Below are 27,398 nucleotides of genomic sequence, written 5' to 3'. Positions count from 1 at the left end.
TGATTAGCAATAGGCATCTGGTACTCAGAATCATTAAGAGGTTATGAGAATGTTCTAGGTGTCCTTGAGTCTAGCAAAATAAAAGATGGTGAAAACAGACAAACTATGAAAAAATTCAACATCCATAGTCATCTTAATCTCCTCTCATATACATTTATCAGAGGTGATATAAATTAATACACTTAAGTAACCAATGGTTGTTAATATATTTTGGCAATATTATTATGAAACAAACATTTCCCTGTTACAGGATCAGCCAATGGAAGCTTAGCATGACTCATAAGGATTGCTATGCTATTGATTGCAATGTCAAATGGCGACATCCAAAGGGCAAGTCATGGAATTAATCACTCTCAAAAGACATATTTTTGGTATCACAGACAGTGGGATAATATAGATAGCCTCTATAACTTTCATACTATAGCTGGATAAGGAAGAAAGAGTTGAAACCATTACTGCTTATTCTAGAAGTCCCGGTTTACCATCAGGAAACCTCTCCAAGATTATTTAAATGAAGGAAGATCTCAGGGAAACCTGAAGTTTTCTTTTATTTGAGAAAAACAGGAATTGTTGTATATAAAAGTGGCCAAATCCACCATGGAACACGAACATGTAAACGGGGGAGGGCTGTGATGGAAGCAAAATCTAGATACTATAATCTGGACTTTGCTCTTATTTAGCCACTTTTCAAAGTTAATGATTGGGTGAGAAAGATCTGTAGGCCAAGATCATCCCTTTTCTGAGATTCTGAGGCTAGAACATAATTTATTTCAGTTATCCTGCAGCTCTGTTTCTCTCCACCCTTACTAAATTTTGGTGACCCACCTAAACAATCACCTAATTCTGACCTTAACTCCAAGATCCATATCAGATCTCATGTACTCAATATCCTAAAGATATTCCTTTCCTTTACATTTCATAATAACATGGAGAATTATGTTACTGCATATGCCAAGCATTGTGCACACATGGTTTTATATAATACAACATCCCTGTGAGCTAGGTACCATTAGCCCATTTTCCGTAGTAAGAACAGAAACTCAGAGATGTTAAATAACTTACTATCCTACAAATCGTAAACAGTTGGGCCTGGATCCAAATATATACAGTATGACTCCACAGTACCATGCTTTATTTTTAGAGATCAAAGACAGTGATATGACTTAGTTCTTTCACTGGGCCCAAGGTATATACCTTATATCATGAGTAAGAAAAAATTTTTCTGTAAAGGGACATAGAGCAAATATTTTCAACTTTGTGGGGCAGATGATCTTTGACACAATTACTAAACTGCTGTTATAGCATAAAAGAAGCCATAAATAAATGAACATGGCTGTGTTTCCTTAAAACTTAATTTACAAAAATTATCAGTGGGCCAGATTTGGCCACAGGATGTAGTTTTATGAACCTTGCCTCATACCATTTCATAAAATGTTCAACTTGATGAGCAATCCACCAAAAATTATTTCATACAATAGAGTTTTCATCCAGAACATTACATGTGGTTTTATTCAGAACACACTATACCTAACTCACATAAGACTTTTCATTCATAATATCATATAAGCATGGTCAACATCTGGAGTCAGCATGAAGGAATCAATGCCAGTTTTAGAACCAAATCTCAAATGTAAGTCAGAAACCCACAGTCTTGACATAATAGATGGGGTCATGGGGCAGAGGCCATCCTCAGTATATTTGAGGATAGTCTGGGAATCATTATAAGGCTTTCTCTTTATTAGCATATCCATGCTTCCTTATATTTTATAGCATGATATCCTGAAATTAAACTTCCTTATATTAAAATGTCAAGATAGAATAAGTAACATGAAAGTATTTGGTCTATGCTAAGAGAGAAAGAAAAATACATGCATAATACATAAATGAATAGATATTTAGAAGACAGATTACATGTGGTTATATACTAACGATTGGGGAAAAATTCAGTTGAGACTTTTTAGTGATGTTTATTGTTGTCAAATAAGAGAGCGTCTTCACTTGAAAATGATTCAGAAGCTTTGCCTTCAGAACTGAAATACTTTGCAGAAGAATTACCAGCCAAAGCAAGTGTTCAACTCAAAGGGAACTGACCTCAAGATGGCCAGAAGGCTCCTGTTTCTGATCGACTGATTTTATGTTTACTGTTGTCCATACAGTACCTGAGTTTGATATATGCCTTCATACTTATCATACCTTCAGATCTGCAGATATCACTGTTCTGCTTAATGTTAACAAGATATAATGTAATACAGATTATTTTATTGTATTATATTGTTTTATGAATTTATTCAATATGTTTTTTATAAAATCATTAAGTTTCTGAATCGGTCATATTTTTATGCATATTTTCCTGAATTGGGGGTAAAATTACATGTGTTAAAGTTTATTTTATGGATTTATAAATTTAAGAATTCTTAGGGTACATTCCTCATGATTGTGTCAAGTCCCGTGTGTATGTGTACATGTATGTATTATGCCATCCAATAGAGAGTTTCCATTGTGTTTTTCTTTCTTTCATGTTCTTACACCATTTTGTGAAGATTCCTGACACACTGAGTTACCTAATGAAACATGACATGTTTCATTAACTGTTTAATATTATTCTTCCATGACAGATTAGAAAATCCATGAAGGTAGGAATGATATTTTTCTTATTTCTGCTGTGTTCTCAGACATAAGTATACAATGTCTGAGACATAGTAACCACTTAATAAATAATTGTTGACATAATAAATTGAAATATCTGTTTTTATTTAGATAAAAGCATAAAGAAAAAAAACTATGCCCCAAACACTCTTTACACAAATAACCTTCAGTGAGTAAAGTCTGCAACAAAGTTATTAACTCATTTCATTTTCTAGACTAATTTTTTACTTTTTTTCTGGAGGGTGCTGGTAATCCATCTTTACAGGCATGCACCAAAAAGAAAGAATGTATTCATCTGGATCCCACACTCTGTCAAATTGGAGAATCAGTCTTCAGCTGTTGTCAGCTTCAATGGTTGCAATGAAACTGCTCAATTAAGCCTCTGATAGAGTATCAAGTAGATTGCCACTTTGGGCTACTGGATCAATAATAATAATTCCTTGTATTTGTATAGCAAAAACTTACACTTGCAAAAAGTACTTGTACATTTATTGTCTAATCTTATCCTTCCAAGAACGGGGTCAAATATAAGAGACAGATCACTTTTTCCGTTTCACGAATGAGGACAGTTCAGGACCAGAAACGTTAACTGGCATTGTCAGCAGAGATAGAACAAAGTCTAAGACCCTAGGTGTCCCTGAGTTAAATGCTTTGTTTGCTGGATAACCCTGTCCCATGACATAATCATCTTTTATGATGTACACCTAGCTTTCTTTAAGTTCAGTAACAGAACCACAGTTAACCAGTTATCTACCATTTCTAAGAAGACAAAAATGATGAGGATCAAGTCCAGGAATTTAGTGATCTGCCACCAGATCAGAGACAGTATTGCAAGGGAGACAATGTAGTAGAGTGCAAAGACCACAGGCCTTGAAGGCAGACACAGGTGGATTCTATTCCCAGCATCAGCAAATACTAAATTTCATGGCCACATCTAAAAATAAGGCTTTATGTTATGGCTACTAGAAGGTTTGTTTTGTTTAGATTTGTTTTGAAGATTAAATGTGATGTGTGTGGAAGGAGGTATTTAGCAGCAAATCTATTTTTATTTACCTTGTCTAAGAATACTAGATACCTTCCCAATGTCCACTTGCCCCTTCTGTATCATCCATATCAACAGAAGAATCTAATTTGATAGTGGTGACATCATCTGTTTCCCCGACTGCAGATAAACAGGAGGTGACGGACATGGCTTTGACCAATGAGAAGTAAAAGCAAGTTGTCTTGTAGGATTTACATGGATGTGAGACACAGCATATGCCTTTTTTCCTTTGCTCTTCCCTCCTTCTTGAGTGGCATCTGAACATGAAGCTAGAGCAGCCACCTGTGACGACCAGGGGCACAACTACATGCTAAAGATGGTTGATGGGATGACAGAAGGATCCTAAGCCCTGACTGCATCATGGAGCCACTGTACTACCCCTTCACACCCTACCTTCAAATCTTCATTTTGTGACAAAAAAAGTAAAGATACTAATTGTTTAAGTCACTCTTTGGGGAATTTCTGTAACAGCCAAACAAAATTTTCATCTGATATAACTAATTTCCTTTTATTCAATTTCTTTAAAGGACTTCATAATTCATCTTGCATAGCACTAATTGGTTTAACAGTTTTTTAAATAAAAATAGATGATACGCTGATGTGCTCTGGGTCAGCTACTATGCTAAGAACATGCCTTAGTAACAAAATTACAGATGAAGCTAGAATTCAAATTTAGGTGGGTGTATCTGACCCAGAGCATGAGCTTTTCCCATGATTTAGTGTCCAGTGTTGTGTAAGTCTTGGTTTTTTCATTTGCCAGCTAGGTGACATTGCCAGACATATTTCCAAGTGCTTGATTTGACATTACCTAATTAAATCCTTACAACACCTCTATGAGGTAAGGGTGACTATTATTACATTTTTCAGATGAGGAAAGCAAAGTTTAAAGAGCTGAAGAAACTTCCCAGGAGCACACATCTAGGGAGGAGCAGAATTTTATAGACTCAGATGCAGCAGAATTTGATTCTAAATCCACATTTCTAGAGACTACACTACACCACCTTGATTCCACATATAGAATGTTAATGTCAAATTTCTGCTAAGAGAAATTTGAGTACCAAAACCAGAAAACTTCATTAAGAAAGTCTAGAAGTTTATTTCTATATACAGAGGAGCCTCTTCTGGTTGGGAATGAAGCCATACCACATCAAGTTTTTACTTGTACTCAAAGCTGTGTTTTAGGGGGTCCATGCCAACTAAATCCATAGAATATAAAACATTCTTTCATTAAGTCACTAATAATGTGACAGATTTCATACAGCTTAAAGAGCCAAATACATTCCTCAGCATTCTGAGTGGTGCTCCTGGTGGCAGGTATCTACATTTGTAGAAAAGTCCCAGTGTTAACCTTTCAGCCCCTAGGGATAGAGATAAATCCGTTTCCACTACCTAGTACAAAACTATCAGACTTCCTATTTCATTTTTAAATATTTCTCTCATATGAAGCCAGACAGCAGCATTTCTGTTTTCTTCCCCCTAGCATCTGGAATATACATGATCTAGGATATATTTCTGTGGATTTGGAGCCTAAAATGTCACCACATGCTGCTGCTAATAATAACACATAATAATAACTGCTGTGAAAGTTCTTTAGCTGTCAGCTCCATTTTCATTTCATTTAAAAAATAATTTCAATGTCCATTGCTGTGCCTCTGAGTTCATTTACAAATCAAAAACATATTTTGCATTAAAAAAAAAAAAAAAAAGAACAACAACCAGTTCATTCAGATCTTAAGCCTCAGGCAAAGGAACTGCCTAAACTGCTACCAAAGAAAGGTGATGATTTTTAAGTCGCGGTCAAGAACTGAACTAGGGCACCAAAGTAGGTTAGATTCACAGAATCAAAGAAGTGGGTAATCTTTGAGTTTATCTGGTTCAACTTTTATCTATTGTATTAATATTTCCTCCTTCAGGACCACACACAAAATGCATAAAATATACCCCATGAAATGACTGTTTACCCTGATATTTCCATTTATGGGAAATTTATTCTGAGCCAGTCAATTCCATTTTAAGAGTCAATGGTAAGGTATTCCCGTTTCTTTGTTTTGCTCCTGTTTATGCTGGGAGTAAACCAGACGAGCTTCAGTAGTTCTGTTTCTGAGCTCTATAACCAACAAACTCTTCTACATAGAATGTTTTAATTATTTAAGAAGACAAGCATTTCTTTAAGTCCAAAGACTTTTTATTATGCCAAACATCCTACCTATAAAATTTTATGTTATTTTTTTGAAAAGTTAAAAATTCCTTTTTTATTCCTGGTACCCTACCACAATTTACAGGGCAATATACCTGATGTAATGAAAAGAAAAAGGAAAAGGTACAGTAGATAAAAGACCTCAGGAATGTACATCTAAATGATGCTACATTGCTTTAATCAATAGCTACACATTTTGCAAACTGTGGCTGTGACAGTCCTGACCAGAAAGGGGTTCCTATTTAAGCTGCAGTAACTTTTCTTACTATGGATCATCGTTTCTTCTGTGGCAGATTTCTACAATTCCTCTAATGCATTTGGGATCACTGTCTCAAAGTAACCTGCAGCTTTCTGCAGAAGGACTGTAACCCTTTTCTTCTGAGGTTTTTTTTTTTTTTTTTAGAAATTTCTGCTACCATATCCACCACTTCTACCACCAGATCCATAACTACCAATACAGGGACTGTCGGAGCCTCTTCTACCCAAACTGCCCCCTTCATGGGTCCATAATTTGATTACTGTTGTCCACTATAATTCCCCAAATCATTATAGTTCCCACCACCACTATTGTTACCTCCTAAATTTCCTCTTTCATTGTAACCATCATATCCTCCACCACCACCACCATATCCACCTCCTGGGTGTCTATACTCTGGCCCAGCCCCACCATCGCCACCTCTATTGCTATAACCAGGACCACCCCCATCATTGCCACCATCGCCTCCAAATCCCTTATAGATACCCTCCCCTCCCTGATAACCACCTCTGCTGTCACCACTATAGCCTTCTCTTCTGCCAAAGAAACCAACATGACCCATAAAGTTGCCTGATCCACCTCCATGACCTCTTTATGATCCAGCAGACAGCATTTCTTCTTTAGAAAGGGTCTATTTCACACTTCACAATTACGTCCATTAATAGCTGGTATTTCTGAACAAAAATTGTATCAACTATCATGATCATCAAAAGTTACAAAAGCAAATCCTCTCTTTTTTCCACTCTACCTGTCTTCCATAACTTCTATGGTTTTAAACTTGCCATACTTTTCAAAACTGTCTCTCAAATTGTATTCTTCTGTATCTTCTTTAATACCACCAACAAAAATTTTCTTCACTGTTAGATGGGCACCAAGCTTTACAAAATCCTCTCTAGAAACAGCCTTCTTTGGTTCCACTAAGCAAACGCCCATCAAACTTGTGTTGTGTGGTCGAGCACACATCATTGCATCTATCTCTTCCACACAAGAGTAAGTCACGAAACCAAAATCCCTGGAACATTTTGTTTGGGGGTCTCTCATCACCACACAACCAGTAAGTGTGCCCCATTTTTCAAAATGTTTTCTTAAACTATCATCTGTAGTTTCAAAGTTCAAACAACCAATACACCATTTTCTTGCTACTCTGGTTCCTTTGGATCATGGTTCTCTCTGCTGTGGCGCTGGCTGCAGTGACAACCAGAATCAGGCTGGGGGCCCCGCAGCCATGGTTTTACCTCCACTTTGAGACCACCTATATATAAAATTTTAAATAACTCCACAACATCTAAGATAGAACTTGCTAAGTTCACTTTACAGAAAAGAACCCCTGTTCAAAACTAGCAGAATCCTGGATGTGGTGGTCTAAGGACAAATAACACTGAAATGAATGGGACAATTGTAGATCCCAATAATCTTTCCTAAGAAACCTTTCCATAAGAGTGATGTGAGGATGGTCTGGATTCCTTCAACACCCATATTTTCAATAGCAGTCATCACATAAATGCTCCAACTAATTTGATAGTAGGGTAGGTGTCCCCCCCGTTTAACCCTATCCCTCCTCCTCACTTCTTAGGTCCTCCCTGAAATTGCAATCAGTAGATTACTGCTACCGACCTTTGGCATCTGCCTTTTCCTTTCTGAAATACTCTTAAGTCTAATCTTCCTTTACACACCAACTCACTCACTCGATACTTCCCTGACCTCCTTAGTCAAATTTTGTGTTATATAGTCTCAAAAGGCCATAGATCTCTGCATCTACAGCTTGTAAAACACATCAACCACCATGATTTTGTTTGTTCAATCACCATTTATCTATCATTTAGATTATAAATTCCATGGAGAAGACAGATTGGTTCTGGTTTTGCCCATGTGTATCCTCAGCTCTGAGCTCAAATATTAGTCCATAGTGGGTTATCAGTAAATGTTTGCTGGAATAAAAGACTGGATGACTAAAGGAAAAATGAAACAAATAGAATTTTCAGAGAGAGAAAGTGGGTGGATTGGTGGCAATAGTTTCAGTAGAATAAATAGGTTGAAACCTGTTTCTGTGTATGTGTGTCTGTGAGTGTGTGCTTTCTGAAGAGCTGAACCAAAGTAGTCCACTTTTAGAGACAAAAAGGCAGTATTGACAGTGATGGTAAGGGTGGAGGTAAGACGAAATGGAGAGCGAGGCATAAAATGAATATCGATGACACTCCCAGCACCTCTCTTACATATGGGCTCTCAGGCTTTGGCCATCTGGGCTGGAAATTAGAAATATGCCTGAGTTCAGGTCCTCAGAGAAGAAATCAGACAGGATTAGATGTGCAGGAGATTTAATGGGGAAAGAACTATAGAGACTAGAGGGGAGAAAGGAAGAGTAAGCAAGGGAGCCTTTAGAACATGTGTAGGTGAAGGAGGAAGGAAGGGATGAAGGGATGGGAAGGAGGGCAAAGATGAGGGGGAGGAGGAAGAAGAGAAAGAGGAGAGGGAGGGGGGAAGAACAAGGGGCAGAAGAAAAGAAGAAGGTGATGACAATCCAGGGCCCAGAATTAAATTAAGAGCTACTTATATCATTTTACTGATGCAGACAGTGTCTTCAAAAAGCTTACATAAACTCAAAATACATCTTTTTGTTCCATCTCTTCATAATGAACTAAGGGAACATCCATGTATTTTCAAATTAAATATTATTCTTCATTTTCAGGGCGCCTGGGTGCCTCAGTTGGTTAAGCGACTGCCTTTGGCTCAGGTCATGATCCTGGAGTCCCGGGATCAAGTCCCGCTTGGGGAACTCCCTGCTCAGCAGGGAGTCTGCTTCTCCCTCTGACCCTCCCCCCCCATGCTCCTTCTCTCTCATTCTCTCTCTCAAATAAAATCTTTAAAAAATAAAAAATAAAATAAATATTATTCTTCATTTTCATCCTGTGAAATCAGATTCTGAATCCTCCATGTCTTGCTCACCCATTACTGGGTTTTCTACGCATACATTTATCAAATTCCTGACACTCAGGTAACTTGAAACAGTTGGTAAGAAAAAACAAAAGTTGGTTTGGAGAAGAGCTATTTTAGAGGATGGCTGAAAGAGCTATGCTGAAAATGTTTAAGTGCCTGTACAGTAGAGAAAGGTGAGTAAGCAAGACAGAAAACTGCCAGTTATGAGGAGGATGCGAATATATATATTTTTTAATCTAAATTTATTCCTAAAGCATCTTCCCAGGGGAACACTAGTTATTAAATCTCTGGTTACATTTTACAACTGAGCAAGCTTTGAAATGAATGAGCACGAGGATTGGGAATTAGAACTCCTTTCATTCTGAAAATGTAACTGCCTCGAGTGTGCTGTGCTTTTCACACTTGAACTGCAGATGGAGCAACCACTGGGTGGGTGTCAAGCTTTCAGCTTAATATTGTTTTATTAGTTTTTACTATTCATACATGTTTCTGTTCGTAGTCATTTGCCAAAGCTTAAATTATAGCTGTAATAAATCTTTGACATCAAGTATTTCATAAAATGTTTCTATCATAAAGTCGTCATGAAAATACTCAATGTGCCTTGGCGGGAGGGGGGGGGTGTGGTTGGCAGATGGGGATACCAGGAGTGTGTGTGAGAAAATCTTATCTTCTATATTCTCCGTTCAAAAGTTTCTATCACAGCAATATTAAAGGTATCCAAATATTTTTTTAAATTTTTTTTAATTCTTCACTGTTCCCTAACTCAAGAATACAAGTGACAAAAATCAAAATCAATGTCCCACATGTATGAAAACCTGTTTAAGGAAATATGAAAAATTACTTCAAAAACAGACTATCTCTTAAATGTGTATCACTTCTCAACATGTTGACTCTTGTTCCTTACAAATTTTAGACAATGTTTTGGGGTTTTTCCGTTCTTTTATAGAAATTTAGAGCTTATCATACTAGAATGTCTGATAGCCATTGTCACTTCCCTATACTCTGTCTTCTTGCTTGTTCCTCCATGGTCCTGTCCAGCATTGGGTTAAATTTGTTATTTCTTCATCATTTTCCACATGCCACTTTTTTTTTTATTTTAAAGATTTTATTTATTTGACAGACAGAGAGAGAGAGCACAAGCAGGGGGGAGTGGCAGGCAGAGGGAGAGGGAGAAGCAGGCTCCCCACGGAGCTGGGAGCCCGATGCGGGGCTAGATCTCAGGACCCTGGGATCATGACCTGAGCCAAAGGCAAATGCTTAACCAACTGAGTCATGTAGGTGCCCGCACTTGCCATTTTCTGTTAACATTCCCAGCCACTGACTAGAAGGGGAAAGCTGTCGCTATCTTACTCTTTTTCTGAGACACCTGGAAATCCTAAAATCCTATCATATAAACCTTTTCTTTTTCGATTAAAATATTCAGCAGACTCTATTAGGATGACAGGATCCTTCAAGATATATGAAAGAAAAAAACTTACGTGTCATTGGCTAAGTAGAATTATCCCTAGTGTGCATGTTACCAGAGAGAAAGTAAATTTGGTGGCTCACCTAAAGTTGGTAACATCCAAGTTTCCCAGTTCCTCCCTCCATGCCTCAAAAAAATGATTTGAAGGAAAAACATCTAAACGCACATTACAAATTAAATCCATGAGAGTTTATATGTGTAGAAAGAAAGCAAAATATGTGAATTTTCTCAAGGTTTAATCAGAAAAAAAAAATTTGTTATCATCAATGAAGACAGAAATCTTGATTATTTCCAACACTGACATCGTGTAGCATACATCAATAAAGAAGAAGGGAGGGGAGCCTGGGCGGCTCAGTTGTTAAGTGTCTGCCTTCCGCTCAGGTCATGATCCCAGGATCCTGGGATTGAGCCCCGCTTCGGGTTCCCTGCTCGGCGGGAAGCCTGCTTCTCCCTCGCCCACTCGCCCTGCTTGTGTTCCCTCTCTCGCTGTATCTCTCCGTCAAATAAATAAATAAAATCTTAAAAAAAAAAAGGAAGAAAGAAGATGGGAAATTTTTTAACTTCCTACAATTCACACATGACAGATACTTTGAATAGCTACATAAATATGCATTAACTAAATCCATAATATTTAACTATTATATACTTTTCTCATTGTTAAATGTGTTTTTATAACTCAGAATTTTTGATGAAATTCTAAAGGATCCTAAGAGTATTATACTCCAATATGGTGGCAGCTAGTAGAAGAGAGGGGGACAAAAAGAAGAATGGATAGAAACAGCAAAACCAAATATAATTCTAAACAATATAGTTGATAAAGTTTTCACTGAAAATAAGGAATGGTATTTCCTAAAGGTTCTTTGGTTTTTATTAGCATTAAAATTCAACAAATACTTTTGAGCTCCTATTGTGTTACCAAGAAACAAGAGTAAAACATTTCTACTTAGAAAAATGTGTATGCAGGTCTTGACTAGCCAGTTTGAATTAAATAAAAAATGACCTTTTCTTTGGTTCAATAGATATTCTAATCAAAAGAGTTGTTCATTTATCTTCAGAATCTCAGTTTATTAGCTTTATTCTGAATATATTTCTTCAATTGACTTGATGTTGAGGATCATTAGGCTCTCCTTTTTCCCCCAAAGTTGACTCCTTTTAGTTTTTGGGAGCCTATGTCAAAACTAACAAGAACAACAACAACAAAATTAGAATAAATGACTCAAAATTCTGTCCAGCTACTTCCTATCTTTGTCATGTGCTTCCAAATTTTGGTCAGAGAAAGGTCCCTTGTCACCCGGAATAGTGGAGAAATGTTCTTATCTCAGTTAACTCTTAGTTTATAGAGCACCACTGTAGACTATAGGCCAGTAAACATAAGATGGCAAAACATGAGGGGTAAAAAAAAAAAAAAAAAAAAGCAAGCCTGACCTGCATCAGACAGGAGAGTGCTTACTAGATTTATAAATTTGTCATGGCATCCATGTTTCTATACAATAGAGGGTGCATTTTTCAGCCATATTTCACTCTGGCAATTTCATTGTCATGAAAATTTATCCAAAACTTGGAAACAGGCAAATAAATTATTGGGAATATTTTCAATATAGTGTCGGGAGTAGCTCACACTTCCTGAGGATTATCTAATTTTCTAGGGTGTATAGCTTTGTTTGACCGCAAATGTACTATTAAGACATTTCACAATTCTGTAATATTAGACATTAATTTTTACCAAACTGATAGTCATGTATATGATTCCTGTCTAAGAGAGTTGTAAATGATTCTTCAACATTAGCAAATTCAAATGATTTCTGGTCAGGAGGAAAAGTAATCCAAAGGTTACTGTTTCTCGTCTAGTAGACACTAACCATTAACCAGTCATGTACTAATCAGCAAATTTATTTCTGCATTTCTTTAACTGACAAACTATAAAATCCCAATTCCTAAAAATCTTCTTCAAACAAGGTTTAATATCTTACTGATTTTTCATTAGAGTTAAATAAAAATTGACATGCTCATTTTATATTGTTATGAGAGTCATGTTTTTAACTTTTTGAAAATTGTACTTTAATACTCTAACAAAAGTCTTCAACTAATAAAATAGCCCTCCAGTGATAAGAGCAGAACAAAAGGCTGATCACAGGAACACAGAATGAGCTAGTAGGCAAATAGAAAGTACTCAAATTAGAAAGCAACTAAAAAAGCTACAGAATTAAAGAGGAAATAAAGGAATCCAGTGTCTTAGGGCAATACAAGAGTCCTGGAGCTCTATGTCACCAAAATGCTAAGGCAGGCTTCTCAGGGAGGACACTGATAAAGAGCAGCAAGGTAGCTCTTACCATCTACCTGCAAGTGATGTTTCAAAAATAGACATAAAAAAGAAGAGCATGACGAGGAACTTGAAAAGACTATTTGAAAGTAAATGTGAAATATTTCCAGGAAGTGACATATTAAGAGTTAGAAAGCACAGGCTCCTGGGTTATGAAGAACTGTGTTCAAATCCTTTGTCTCATTTACCAGAATTTTACAAAATTTATGCAGGTTACTTAAATTCTCTATGCTTTTGCTTATTTCCAAAGAGAGGATAATGACACTGCCTACCTCTTAGATTTAAGATATGAAATTTGAAAGTATACATAAAGCATTTAGCACAGTGTCATGCACATACTAAAATAACTTGATAAATGCTAGCCCTTATTATTTTTAATGACTTGGGAAGATTCTGAAAGGTGACAGATAATCTACAGTGCACTGAAGAAACCATCACACATTCAATACTGATACCGTGATCTTATTGTATATAGAGGCAGGTGGATCCTGGAGATAACTGGGTTGCCTTAATGCTAAGATAGATATAGATGCTGGATGCTTAGTCTGCCTTAACTAAGGATATTTAATAAAGAAGAATTATGATCCAGATATGAGACTTCAATGCTCTAATGCAATCCGGATTGGACAAGAACAGGGTGATACATATTAGAAAAGATCTAGAAAATTGAGACAGGTCAAAAAGAAGTAAAACTGAATAGGACCAAAAGTGAAGTATTCAGGTTGACTACGGATATTTATTCTACCCTTAAAAAATTGTAAGCTTGAGGCACCTGAGTGGCTCAGTCATTAAGCATCTGCCTTCAGGCTCAGGTCATGATCCCATGTCCTGGGATTGAGCCCCGCATCGGGTTCCCTGCTTGGCAGGAAGTCTGCTTCTCCCTCTCCCACTCCCCCTGCTTGTGTTCCTTCTCTCACTGTCTCTCTCTGTCTGTCAAACAAATAAAATCTTAAAAAAAAAATTGTAAGCTTATATCTAAATCTTTCTAAGTATTAAAATTTTTGACCTACAATTGTCATGTTCACTGTATAGAAAGAGTATACGTCCTGTATTCCTGCCACTATACATTCATTCACTTCTTTCTAATTCTTAATATTATCCTTCAAAAATACCACCCTCAACATAACCTCTTATTGCAGGGTAAAGATCCGTGAAAAGAACCCATTTCGGAAAGGTATGAGAGCAAATGGAGGATTACACAACTGAAGTAGTAGGATTGAAGAATATAAATTTCTGTTATCATACATTCCATCATTTTATAAATCATAAAATGTCAATGTTGGAAGCACCACATTTATCCCTCCTAGTCTCAGCCAAAATCTGATCTCAAGAACAACAGAAGATCAACTGTTCATTTATAACAAAATGATATTTAGGATAAAAGAAATAATAAAATCCTCCAAAGATTCTCCCTATTGGCCTCACATCATTAGAATTCTCTCAGTCCGTTTTGTGCCAAAAACTCAGCTCCACTATATATATATATTTGAGCACAATGCTCCAAAGAAGTAAAACGCATAGCTCACTGTTGCTCTTTAGTACTCTGTTCATAACCAATGGAAACACCCAGAATCTTAGCTTGGATCCTCTTCCTAATCTCTTGCTTACTCTACTTCACATAAAGCAGAAGAAACACGTGAATCTTGGAGCTACTTGTGTCTTAAACTGAGGAAAGAATTGCTCTTCATTGTGGCCAGTGCATTGAAGCTCTAATAATCAATGTTCCCTGAGAGCCAAGTGGCATGATAGGATCTACATGGAACAAAAGGAGAATTTCTATGGAATAATCTAAGGAATTTTTTCCAAAGTTTTTTAGCTTACATAGAGGAATATAAAACATTCCCTCTCTCATCTTTGAATACTGCTAGGTTTCTTTAATATTTTAGATACATCATATTTTCCAATATTCTCTTCTTTAGGTATTTTAAATATTTCTATGTTAAAATGAGAACAAAAAGTGTGTGAGTGTGTGTGGAGGAAAAAAAAAGATGTGTTAAGATAGTAAAGTAAACCGGGCACCTGGGTGGCTCAGTTGGTTAAGCGACTGCCTCCCGCTCAGGTCATGATCCGGGAGTCCTGGGATCGAGTCCCGCATAGGGCTCCCTGCTCAGCAGGGAGTCTGCTTCTCCCTCTGACCCTCTTCCCTCTCATGCTCTCTATCTCTCATTCTCTCTCTCTCAAATAAATAAATAAAATCTTTAAAAAAAAAAAGATAGTAAACTCATTTCACTTTTTTTTTTAAAGATTTTATTTATTTATTCATGAGAGACACAGAGAGAAAGAGAGAAGCAGAGGGAGAAGCAGGCTCCCAAGGAGCAGGGAGCCCGATGCGGGACTCGATCCCAGGACCCTGGGATCATGACCTGAGCCAAAGGCAGATGCCCAACCATCTGAGCCACCTAGGCGTCCTTCATTTCACTCTTAATAGTAGAAAGTCTCAAAGGAAATAATAAAAATCATATTTTATAATCCAAACTGAATAGCATGTTTGGAAAACCACCAATTCTGATCTCAGTAAACCCTAAAGCACATATTTAAGAAAATAAAATCTTTAAAAGCAAGAAAATTAAAAACCATAAAATTAAACTGGTATGAGAAATTACATTGAGTTTGTTGACTTTTTTTTTTTTTAAGATTTATTTATTCCAGAGAGAGAGAGAGTGTGTGCATGAGTCAGAGGAGGGTAGAGGGAGAGGGAGACAGACTCCCTGCTGAGTGGGCAGTCTGAGGCCTCCTGGATCCCATGACCCTGAGATCAGGACGTGAGCCAAAATCACGAGTCAGATGCTCAACCTATTGAGCCACCCAGGGACCCCGGTGACTATTTTTAAAACAATTCCCCATTTTATTTAAATACAAGCCTTACCTTCATGACAGTAAGGGGAGCAAGGACTTAAAGAATTTAATAATTTTTTTAAAATGTCCTTATTCTCCAAGAGTTGACTTTGAAGTAACTTTGAGAATAAACTTTTTAAAAGGTAAGTAAAGCTTCCAAATACAGTTGGCTAGGAAAAGAGACATAATATGCTTTCTTGCCATTTAACTACATCGCATTTTTGACTATCAGATCTGAAAGTAATACAATTGAGTAACAATGTTTGAGTACATTGTTCATACACAGCCACCCTTGCTCACTGCTTAAACAGCAACATACTCTGATATTAGCAAGTAGATAAGGTTTTTTCTTTTGTTCTCTTAATGTATCTATCGAGTTTTCTTTACAGTGTAAAAAGAAAAAAATATCATGGATTTAAGGGCGGGGGAACTAATATCCAGACAGCAGCTGCAGAAGATAATGGATGGGCTAACTTTTTTCATTTTTAATCACATGGACTAGATAAATAATTTAAAAACCTTAAATATATAATGCTCTCAAAGAAGGGAAATGGACCAGGTTTCCAAAGATATTGACTTCCAAAGTGCTATATGGAGTGGCAAAGTATTAAATTTTTAAATATTCTGATCCTAATCTTTACATTAAGGACTATCTGTGTATTGATTGGAGCAGTGTGTTTTCTTTCTTCTACCAAAGGCCATTTACAGATATCACTAGCTATCATTCTGGGAAATGCATTATTGTATCATCATTATCTCCTTACATAATCAGAATCTCTCAGAGTTTGTTTTATAAGCTTTTTTTTTTAAATACATAAAGCTTGCTATGTGGTCCTAATTTTCATAAAGAAAAGTTTCCTGTGTACTTATTCTTCATTGGAGTTAATTAAGTATCATGATGACTATTCAACTCTGAATTTGAATAGTGAAACTGGAAATCTGCTACTGCTAAAACTTCTTTAAGAGTACAAGGCAGTATCTGTTAACTTTTATAAGGACAGAGCAGTGACTGTAAATCATTAGATCAGCTCCTAAATGAAAAAGAGATGAGCAAATTCATCACAAGTTCTCTCTCTGTGGTGCTATTAGAAAGTGAGGATTTACTATGAAAGCATTTATTGATTCACATGATAAACACTGCATACACATATGCCTTCAGTTACCCAGAAAGTTCATTCTTTAAGAAAGATTCCAATTAATGTATCTCCGACTATTTAGAGTGTTGACGAACACATCAGGTGTAAGTCTGCTCTGTCAGGCCTACAGACAAGAAAATCAATTGATCAACTTCTCTTTTTACCTTTGCAGCAAATACAGGCACAAATACAGAAAATGTCACAAAAAGGCTGATCAAATAATCATCAATGTAAAATAGTAGCATTAGTTCATCCTTGGTTACTACTTAAAACAAGCAGTGTTTCAGCTGAGTATCAACCCTTCAACATGCTAAAAAATAATAATTCAATTAGGAAAAGAAACAAAAATGAGCAGAGTAACTTTTTCACTTTTAGGCACATTGAAATATGTCCATAAACCATGTTTAGGGCCAGTAAGATCACAAGATTCCATTTTTGAATCAACAGATTTGTCTCTTATTAAATCATATCATTATCAACCAAGATTTTGCTCTTCCCTCTTCCAGTCCTGACTGTATCATCCTCCTGTCATTAATTGCCTCCTAGCTCTCAGCTTTATTAGGAGAACCTCCAGGGGACTGTCCTTGTTCTTGACTAGATAATATGCAACTCCCAGCTCCATATAATCCTTCATGATGGGATTCACCATAGTTTCAAGGTTATGTTTACTTTGGTCATTCTTTTATTATTGTCTGCCTCACTCACTGGGCTGTAAGCTGAATGAGGGCCACCTCCCCTCCTCCCAACCCCCCCCCCCGCCCCACCCTCATCGAGTCTCCAGAGCTAAGGACAGTGCTTGGCAGCAGTTAAGCAAAACTTGTTGGATAAATACACAAATGACTGAATAATTGTGAACCTCAAAGACAATGAACAATTAAATCTTTCTGCAGGTCTTATAAAGATGGATTAACATAACAGCTCAGATGAACCTCAGCTCTTGACTAACCTGTAATTTTACAAACTGAGAAAGGGAGACCTAGAAAGCTTAAATAAATGGCTAGTGGCAAAGATTCTTTGCACGGTGCCCTACGCATTGCTACCCATTTATTATTTAAGAATTTAACATTTTACAATAAAAGGATTTTTAATTCTTACTGTAAACACTATGTGCATAATGCCCTCAATTACTCAAAAGGATTTCATTCTTTAAGAAGTGCTCCAATTAACACATCTCCCAAATGCTTATAGTGTTGATAAAATGAGGTGTAAGCAAATTCTGCCTCAAAGTGTGCATACAAACTAGTGGTAGAGATACTTTTAATACTGTCTAATTTTTATCCAATGCAAATAAAGATGTTTGTTCATTAAAGCCCTGAATGTCTGAGAGTTGTATAATCTTTGCAATCTTTTTTTCCTATAGGCTATCATGACACTTAAAAAAGAACAAAGTACCCTGCTGACAGATCTAAAAATTCCATATATTTTAATATATGCTGCTACCTGACGTCATGCCATCTTATACATTTTAAATAAATGTTTCAACTTCTCTCCCTGCTAGGAGGTGATTTTACCCCAAAGGGCACCATTTTATGAATTCAATAGCAAATACTACAGTAGGCCTAGAAGGGGCCTTGGGGGCTTTTCTGATCTATTCTTGAATCTTCAAAAGGGAGAATATCTTAACCATTACATAAACAAGTATTGGCCCATGTGCTGACACCTTAATGAATTCAAGACAGGACTAATGAGAATTAAGCAGTGAACGTTAAAGTTTAATCATCTCTAACTCTTTACATTTTAGTTCCTTTCATTCTGATTTTGCTGTGGATGCTGACTGTGACAGAATGCTAAAGGGATGTGTTGAGCTGATTTAGACATATAGAGAGCAATATAAAGAAACATGAAAAGTTGTGATAGGAGCTTGGCAGTTCAGCAACCATCCTTTACCTGGGGGAGAGCAGAATGCTTGCAGTCCTACTATGGAAGCCATTGCCTACTAGAATATTCCAGCTGCAGAATTAAAAGAGAGAGAGACAGAGAGAGATGCCCATGCTGTACAGACATTAGCTGCATGCCTAATCAGAATCTCATATTGCATTTTAAGGTCACTTCCCTGCCTGGTCTTTATCTGTATTTCCTGAATATTTTAACTTCTATATTGATTTCTCTCATGTATGTGATGTTGCATCAAACTGTGACAATGCATTCTAAGGCAGTTTAGGCCATATACTTACTTATTTTCACTTTTTCTTTTTCATATTTTCCAATTCTTATTTATAAGAACTACATAAATCTTATTTACTATAGACGTCTTCATGATACAATTTAGCATTATATATTTTTTCTATTATTAAAGAAATACTTTTTAAAAAAATTTCTTCATCCAAAAATCAATTCGGTTCTCTCTCTATATATATTTGAATATAAAACTCAGAGAACATGAAATAATGTCTTTATCATCCATACTAAAAACAAACAAACAAACAAAACACTTCACTCCTCTGTCCCTCTGTAAGTTAGCTGTGTGAGCTGGAGCATGCTGGCTACTTGGCAGATAAATTAAAATGAAAATAAAATCACAAACACATCATAAAATATAACCAGGGCTAGCTACATAATTTGTGATTTCCAGTACAAAATGAAAACATGGGACTTTTATGCAAAAATCACAAATTTCAAGATAGTAACAGCCAAATATTAAACCAAGCATGGGTCCCTTCTAAGCATAGGGCGCTGTGTAATTGCACTGCTTGCATACCCATGTAGCTGGCCCTAAATATAGCTATCATTTTATATTTATTACTAAGAATGATTTCCTTAATACATGTTCTTTTGAAGTAGTAGGGTATTAATGACTCTAAAGGAAGTTCTTCTTTTGGTTGAAGTTGGCCTTCATCTGTTTGATATTTAAACTGTTCAGATGATATAAACTGCTTTAAGATATTTGATTACTAGACCGATTAATTGAAATGGCACAAGTGATATAAAAAAAAAACACTTCATAAGTAATAAGTTTAAGATCCTTCTCAGAGAAATCAATAGAAATGCCAGAGAAGCTTAAGGCTTTCCAGTACTCAGAAATGCTTTACACTGACAGACTAAGAACATTCAAAGAATTAGTGGACAATAATAGCATAATTTAAGTTTTACTCTGAACCTTGATCATAATTTCATGAGAGCTAAGGTGTTGATGTGAAAACGATGCATTGCTGTCAGTGGAAGTGGGGGTGGCGGGGAGGGCTGTTAAGTTAACAAATACAAGTTGGAAGTAACATGCCAAAGTGTACTTACGAGTGGCTTTTCTTCTCTGTTCTTGCTGAGATATTTTGTGCTTTACAATTAAATGTGAAATTTGATGCTAGTAGGTTTGTTGCCTCAATAAACAGAATAGTGGTTTGAGGATCTTGAACGACATAGCCCCGCTCTGCCTCCTGGTTAATAGTGACATTAATGAACCTGCGCCACAAATCAAAGGTTGGCTGACTTCAGAAGGAAACAAATGTTATATTTCTGAAGTTAAAACTGTGTCCCAGAGCTTTCCTGAAAGCAGGATCTCATGTAAAGTCATCGAATTATCACAATAATACAGCTTCCTAAGCGATGTGGAATAACCACGCACTGAAGAGTGAAGTATCTCAGAACTCTGCCAGGTCTGATCTTAAAGCTTGCTGCCAATTCATTTAGGATTTTTTAAAAATCATTTTACATGATAGATTTGGCTTTCGACCAGCAGCACTTCAGAAACAAATACAAGAGAAGGTGCATCATTTGCTTTAAAGGAATCCATGTGTATGGAACAAGTATGGAACATGCCCAGGAGAAGGGCTGAATCAATATATTTAATCTATTTCTGGAAAAACTATGCAGGGAGGTAGAAAGAGGAAAGAAGTCTTATGAATTCTAACTCCTTGAAATCACTGAAAATGGTCAGAAATAATTCTAACAGAGGTAAAAAAAAAAAAATATCAGGGCTCCATCTTCAAAGCTGTAAACTTATGCTAGTCGGAAGATCCATTTCTTAATTACTGCCCTCTCTCGACTTATCTGACCAAGAGACTGAAGTTAAATTTATCAATAATGTTCACCCAACTAATTGGTTGTGTTGCCCAAGGTTATTGTACTTGAGAAGGAGCATTTTAACTAAGAAAAACAAAAAAATAAACAAAAAAAACCCCAAACCAATCCATTCAATAAAATATAAAATTGTACAACCAGACTTTTGAGACAGAAGCTGTTGGTTCCCTTCATATAAGAAGTATGAGATTCTTAAATGAAGCTTCTCTTTGAACATAATTCTCCTGAGACACTGTTTTTCTTTGAAAGAGCAACTGTGTGTTGAGAGACAATTCTCCATTGGACTCTCACATTTTTGCACATCTTGCAAATTAAGGCCTTGATATTATTTGTTTCAGACTATCTTTTGAAAGATGTTTGAAAATAAATAAATAAAGGATGTTTGTGTAGCAGTGAATAAGCTTGGAAGATAGAAATAGTGTCTCCGTTCAGAAGAGAGGTCAGGTTTAATTAGAGCCTTCAGAGCAATGGAAGGCATGTTTGCTCCCATTTGTTTCTTTCAGCTCTAGGTTCCTGTGCTGTATAATGTGACTTATGCATGGGCAGATATCACTCGGTCCTCTTTGTCTCATCCTTTGGGAAATGAGACTTAGAGAACCAACACAAGACAATATGCCGATAGTTTCTCCACTGCTATTAACTATGAGTCATATAGGCCTTTGACCCTGACCAAAGAATCTTGGGGCTCCTGCCAACATCCATGAAACAGTGTGTGTGGTAGGCTAACTTGTTAGCAGGGTGTATTTATCTCTCAGGCTACCATAAAAATAATACCAGACTTGGTAGTTAAACAACATAAATATATTTTCTCACAGTCTGGAAGCCACAAGTCTAAGTTCAAGATGCCAGCAGGATTGGTTTCTGGTGAAGGCTCTCTCCTTGGCTTGTAGATGACCACCTTCTTGCTATGTCTTTACATGGCCTTTTCTCTATCCATTGCACTTCTGGTGTCTCTTCCTCTTCTTATAGAGACACCAGTCCTACTGAATTAGGGCCCTACCCTTATGACCTCATTGGCTTTAATTACCTCCTCATAGGCCCTGTCTGCAAATACAGTCACAGTGGGGGATAGGGCTTCAACATATGAATGGGGGAGGGGACACAATTCAGTTTATAACAAAGGGTAAAATCTCACAGTTCTTGACACCTTGTATTTGAAAACATCTGATACTTCTCTCCATTTTCATTAGTTTTTTTTTGTGTTATACAGATACTTTACATATTGATAGCAATTCCACCACAGTAGAGATTGTTGTATCAAAACTACTTTGAAAAACAAACAAAAAATTTGGAAAGTATAAACAATTTTGGAATTACAAATTAAATAATTAGAGTAAAATGATAAATTAGTCTTAATTTTATAAACAATTCAATTAATTACAAATTTACAAATGTTTACACTGATAGTCACAACCCATGTCATGATTAAGATATATAACTTACATCTACTATACGGAACTTACTAGTTACAATTTTTATAATTTGATTTCTTAGAGTAGCCTTATAAGAATCTTAGAGGTGATAGGTAGGGAATCATCGATTTTGAGGCTGAGATTATATAACTTTCACAAGTTCGTATAAGAATTCAGTAGTAAGTTTGTGAATTAAAACTTGATATAGTGTTTTGCTAGTTTAGCAATTTATTCATTAAACCACTAACTACTAGATACAATAATATCCCGCCACCGTTAGATCAATTCTCCAATACAACTGTAATAGAAACAGTCTTAAAACTTTAATGAATTGCATAACATTTCAATGGCCACTGTTGCTGTGTGCTGACTAAAAGATTCATCTCAGCCCACATTCTGCCTCTCCCAACTTGCTTTAGCTATTTTATTCCTCTATGTCCAGCTTATTTGCATTTTAGGGCCTTTGCATTTGCTGGTCACTCTGCTTCAAGTGATTTTCTCCAGACTGTTCCGTGGCTGGCTTTTACTAGTCACTTTTAACCAAATGTCATCGCCTCTGAAAAGGCTCATTTGATCAACCCATTTAAAACATATTTCTTCTTAAAAATAAATAAATAATAAAATAAAACAGACTTCTCTAAAACAATGACCCTTTATCATATTATCTTTCATCTATCACTCATCAGATCTTTATCATTTTAATCTGTAATTATCTTATTTGTTGGTTGATTTATTAACTTTCTTGTGAAGGTCAGGAAATCTCTGTTTTGTGCACTATTCTATAACTAGGACACTATTATGTAACTAGGAACAATTCTAGGCACATAGTTCTTGAATAAATGAATGTTTTCATTAAATCCTAAAAACCACCTTCAAATAAGTATTGGTATTCTTTATTTCTAGATAAGGAAAATTAGGTTCAAAGAAGTTAAGTAAACTGTTCAAGGTCACACAAACAGTAAATGCCAGAGCTGTAGTTAAAAGCCCTATCTGATTAAGCTTTAGAGGCTGCAGAGTTAACTTCTATGCTTTCAAAAGCTTCCCTCCTTCTGTAAATCAGAACTCAGCTCCTTTTCTTGTTCCCTAGAAAGCATCCACTTTCATCTCGTACCATTATTGAAAATGTGCTCAATTGAAAAAGAAATAGAGAACTTTTTCTCACGCATCCTGTAATAAACTAATTAAAAATTCTCCTAGGCTATTGTCTCTTTTTTTACTTGATGCAATTTCTCCCTCCTCCTGCTGGTCCACCTCCTCTACCCTGCTCCTTCTATTTTGTATTACTTTTATTATTATTATTATTATTATTATTATTATTATTATTATTCACAGTAATTTGGACCACTGTAGCTTCTCCCTCCAAATTGATACATATATCTACCATAGAATCATCAAAGAACACTCCTAAAACCAGGATTTCTGCTCCCAATTCAAATCCATGTGAGGATTATAAGGAAAAAGTGTGTTTTCTTTCAGGTATGTCCTGCTTTGGCACCTTAATAAGTAAATCAATTAAACTTCTTTATTGTAGCATTCCCTTTCCAGAGAGTGCTGACTGAAACAACGAAAGAGAAAAGGAGTCCTACTTTGGCTAAGCCCATAATATAGAAACCAGGGGGCAATACAAAGTTTTGTGAGGCAATATCTTCTCTATCCACGATAGAAATTCTAGATATATTGGGAGATTTTATGCTGAATATATCCTAGGGTATGCATCTTTTTGGCTTTTAAATGGCACAATCAGGCTTTTAATGAAATCTTTTTATATGGGCCCCAGGAAATGGCACAGTAGTTGATAATCACACTATAGATGATTCCAAAAATATTTTATCTTGAATAGTATAATATTTCACACATTTGCCCTTGTTTTTCACTACCCAGAAAACAGAGTATACATTGTGTGGCTGAAGCTATTTTGAATTAATAGTCGTGGTTCTGAATCTTGCCTCCACATAGAAACACTACAAAATAAGATTCGTTTGAGAGAAAATGAAACTCAATAAGGAAAAAAAAAAGAAAACAAGACCAACAAAACGGTACATATATTTATAACTGCACAACCAGGCTTATGGCATAATGCATTACAGTTTCACAAACAATCGATACAAATTATTGGATATAAAATTACTTTTTGATGACCACTGTGAAAATACAAGCTGTTCAAGTCATTCCTCACACTATTATTGATTTTACTCTACTTTTTCTATTGCATTTTTAAAGCACTTGATGTCAATTTTTAAGTCTCTAGTCTATAGTGAAATACTAAGCAAATTCATGTAGACTGGAATTTTCTAAGGGATATCAAGAAGGGAGGATTCTTCAGAAAACTTTTGCTTTGAATTTCTAATTCCAACAAGCATCTCTTTTTTTAAAGATAGAAAAAAGTCTTCCAAGTCCCATTTCCAATAAATTTGAGATTACCCCAACATTTTAAGACCAGTGGTAATTTCATTTTATCCTTTTTTCGATAGATTTTTACCATTGGATAACACTGACTGACTGCATAGCTCCCATGAAGATGATACTATTATCTGTCAAACATGACATCACACATAACTGTCAAGCAGAAAATGCAGAATTTTACCTTACATTCTTGTTTATCAAATAGCATTTAATATCCTTTTAGGATCATTAGAATTAGATGTAGCTGCCTCTGTGACCAAATTTTGATAATGTTAATACCTTTCCAAAAAGATGTTATAGGCCAGGTTTCCTAGGAAACAGATTCTGAAATTGAAATATGCATGTACAAATTTCATCAGGGAAGGCCCTTAGTTAAAACAACTGGGAAAGAGTGAAAGACACAGGATCGGGCAAAGGGAGAATTTGCCTCGGAGATGCAGTAAAGGCTTCAACTGACCCCAATAAGAGTTCTGAGGCTGAGAAGACCTTTTGGGCATTGTTCAAATTAAGGAAAGAGGGGTGCCCATGAAGTTGTATCACTGTATCCATCAGTCCTTAGATGCAGGCCCACACAGGAAACAGGGGAGTCTGACCGCAGGCAAGCAGCTCGATTTAGCCAGTCAATTTCCTAGAGTGACAGATGAAGGAATGAGTGCCTCCATCCTGAATGAACAACCTAGATTCCGTTCCTCGGCATACACTGTAAACAGTATAGGGGTTTTTTTGAATCACGAGACCAGGACGCTGAGAGTTATCTGCCTAGGAGAGCTTGCCAACTTCCCAACCAGTTATATCTTGCCTGCCTTCTGATGCCCACGGCTCTGACAAGTTCTCCTTAGCTGTCTCACTCTGTCCTTTATTTTTCCCTCTGCGAGTTTGTTTCTGTAAAAACTTCTGTTTGTTTTTCTACCTATTTCAGCATTACAGTTTGATTCCCACATATACAGTAAAACTAAACCAACTGTCAGGCTAAACAGTGGTCTTTGAACTTTTTACTTGGGTAAGTGCCAAAAGAATTTTCAAAATTACCATACCCCCCCATTTTTAAGTTGATTTTTATCATCTACTTTCTTTACATCCTTCCTTACTTCCTTTCTTCCTTTCCTTTCTTTTTCATTCTATCCTTTACTTTTGACATGACTTCATCCAGGACACTCAAAGCTATGTTAGATGCCTCTCCTCGTGTCCCTCAGCAATGTTCTTCTCTGTTCCTCTGTTCTGTGATGGCTCTCACCACACACTTTGTAATTATCTCTCTGTGTTCCATTTCAAATGCCAAGATCTCTCAAGCTAAGGGCCATTAACCTATTCGCTGTTATATACCCAACAACTAGCACACTGCCTGGCAAATAGCTCAACCATAACAAATATTTGATGAATCAATTAAATCTTAATTTCACAAAGAGAAGGAATTTCTGAGCTTCATTTTTTGAAAGATGACTATTTCTCCAGAAATACATCCCAAACCAACCACAGTATTAGGACAATATCAAGTTATGCTTCTCTGACAAATTTAAATAATTTATCTTTACTGACAAAGTATACAGATTACATCCATATACCCCATTGCTTCCACTCCCAAAGTGGCAAACTTCCAAATGAAGGAAATAAGTTTGGCCTCTGAGAGTTAAAACATAATAGATTAGGGCTGTGGTAAACAAATCCAGTATTAACCGAGTACTGTCTCTGTTACAACTCAGCTTGTTTCAGACATTTAGAGCGCTTAATCCTGTGGTTAAAAAAAAAAAAAAAACTAAATTTGCTATATCATTTGGGCTGTGTCTATAAAATGTAAATACATCCGGTTGATTGAAATGTCCAGATGTGCTGGTTTGATATAAAGACATCCTTGGACTACCAAGTACTTCACAGTAATAATTGTACTTTAAACAGCTGATAGAATTATTTTATTGTTGACAGCCCTTAAACCCAATTTGGGTGGAATATTGTTCTCTTGCTATAAAACTATCTGCAGATTCATTTTTCTTGCAGAATACAATAAAATACACTCCTGCCTCCAGCTGCTTCTTATTGAAACTCTGTTTGTAAGGTCTGCAGATATAAAACTTTCATATATACACTGGCTATGAGGCTACCAGAATTCTTTTTTTATCTCTGCTACTGACCAGTCGAGTGACCCTGAACAAATCATTCTTTGACTCTGGCCCCAGTTCTTTCACCTATAAAATTCAGACATTGGTGAGGTGATCACCAAGGCCCTTTCAGCTCTAATACTGCATGACCTAGTAATTTTAAAACCCACCTAAAAAAAGATACTGTGACATCCTTAACTGAGCAAAAACACTTACGTGTTCCATAGATCTCGATTCTCCCAAAGATGAAGGAAGAGGCCACCGGTCTGCTTTTAACCTTCCCTGGGCCTCTGTCACATAATGTAACCTGTTCTAGGGCACGCAGACTTTGCCTCTTCATCTCCAGGAGCTTTTTAAATTTGATTAAGTTAATAGTAAATAGGGAATGGATCATTCATATCCTTTATTCTTTCCTATGTACTTCTTCTTACCCGTTTTAATTCCAGCATACATCGTTTTCTTAGAAGCATAATTGGTAAGCAAGAATATAGTCACTCAAAGACACATGAGGCTGCTAGCATTTATGAAGCAAAGATTATGTGTCAGATACTTCGTAATATAACAACCCTATGAAATATACACTATTATCTCCACGTTTACTGATGAACAATCTAAGTCCCAGAGGGACTTGTAAATACTGGTAAG

At 36.3% G+C, this 27,398-nt stretch overlaps 1 pseudogene; it reads right to left on the bottom strand.

Moving 5' to 3' along the window:
• Positions 1-6,284: 6,284 nt before the first annotated feature.
• On the bottom strand, positions 6,285-27,206 carry LOC114218196 (heterogeneous nuclear ribonucleoprotein A3 pseudogene; annotated as a pseudogene).
• Between the last annotated feature and the right edge of the window lie 192 nt (positions 27,207-27,398).

Source organism: Eumetopias jubatus, unplaced genomic scaffold (genome assembly GCF_037043125.1).
Source record: "Eumetopias jubatus isolate StellerSeaLion01/CBP00866 unplaced genomic scaffold, mEumJub1_p1.0 scaffold_15, whole genome shotgun sequence".
Lineage (NCBI taxonomy): Eukaryota > Metazoa > Chordata > Mammalia > Carnivora > Otariidae > Eumetopias > Eumetopias jubatus.
Note: the sequence above shows the minus strand (reverse complement) of the source record. Positions and strands in the feature narration are given on the sequence as shown.